The following is a 1,674-nucleotide window of genomic DNA, read 5'->3' as shown; positions in this document are numbered from 1 at the left end:
TCTCTCTCTCTCTTTATAAGTACAAGTAAAACAAAGACAACATCATTAACAACAATAACAATAACTTTAACGACAATACCAACAAAAATAATGTTGATCGTAATTGCATCAGCAGAGACGGCCACAATTACGCTGCTGAGGCATAACGCGACTTCATAACGCAGCACAAAAGGCGTTTCCTCAGAATCTCATCGCCCGAGAATGTCTTCCTGTCCCCTCTCCTCATTTGCAGAGGGAAGGATTTTATCTTTTCTCTCTCCTTTTTTTCTTTAGTCGAGTTTGTGTGGTGGGTGTGTAGGACAATGTTCAAGTTCTTTGTATATTCCTGTGCGAGGGAGGGAGGGAGGGAGAGAAGGAGAGAGATGGCGAGGGAGAGGGAGGGAAGGGTGGGAAGGGCGGAAGGGAGGAGCAAAGGGGAAGGGGTGTGGGAGAGAGGGGAGGGAGGGGGTGGGATGGAAGTAGGGAAGGGCGGAAGGAAGGAGAGAGAAAATTTAAGGCGGACGGGGGTGGGAGGAGGGAAGGAAGGAGAGAGAGAGAGAGAGAGAGAGAGAGAGAGAGAGAGAGAGAGAGAGAGAGAGAGAGAGAGAGAGAGAGAGAGAGAGAGAGAGAGAGAGAGCTGGCCGCATGGCTATTGATTCACGTATTGACTAGGACAGTGAGAGTGTGTGTGTGTGTGTGTGTGTATGTGTGTGTGTGTGTGTGGCAGCGGCTCGCTTCCACACGAGAGAGAGCGAGTGAGAGCGCGCGAGAGAGAGGGAGGAGAGAGGGAGAGAGAAGGAGAGGGCTGTGAGTCCGAGGTTGACTGCGGCAGTGTGCAGCTGGCCTTCGCTGTGGCATCACTGGACGGAGGACCGGCTGAGGAATTTACTATAGTTACCCCTCTCAGCCCTCGCCGCTCCGTCCGTGTGTGCTTTATTTGCTGCCTTTGCTGTGATTGTTCCGAGGTGTAATGCTGTGATATCTATAGGTGTTGATTTAGTCCTCATAACTTTCTTCCCTTTAATGATTCAAACTTGTTTACGTATTTCGGATTTGTTTTCCGACTTATTTCCTTTTTTTTTTATTTGTCATCTTGGAAATGTTTTCTTACGTTTTCTGTTCGTTTTGCCTTGTCATTTGGCATCGATTGTCGAGTGAAACCGGTTATGTGTGTAAAACAAATGGCGTTTTGCTCTTGACTTTTTATCATTTTATTTGTCATCTTGGTTTATTTATTCTCATCATTAATGTTATCATTATCATTTGTGTTTTTTTATTCTTATCATTATTATCTTTGGTATTGATATTGTTATTTTTATCCCTATTATTATTATCATTATTAATGTTATTATTATTATTGTTATTATTATTATTACTATTATTATCATTATTATCATTATCATTATTATCATTGTTATTATCATTATTATTATCATTAATATTACCATTGTTATTATTATCAGTATCATTATCATTGTCATCAATGTTTTTACACTTATCAATAACATCATTTGTTATTATCATTCTTACTACTATTATCATCAGCATTAATATTATTATAATAATTATTGACATTATCATCATTATGATTATTATTATTATTTTCATTATTGTTATCACTATAATTATGATTATCATAATATTATTAACGTCATTATCATCATTATCATTATCATCCTTGTCACCATCATTATT

The sequence above is a fragment of the Penaeus japonicus genome, unplaced genomic scaffold (assembly GCF_977035675.1).
Source record: "Penaeus japonicus unplaced genomic scaffold, GWHDUDI00000001_assembly GWHDUDI00000034, whole genome shotgun sequence".
Classification (NCBI taxonomy): domain Eukaryota; kingdom Metazoa; phylum Arthropoda; class Malacostraca; order Decapoda; family Penaeidae; genus Penaeus; species Penaeus japonicus.
The sequence above is the reverse complement of the archived record's forward strand: the minus strand, read 5'-3'. Positions refer to the sequence as shown.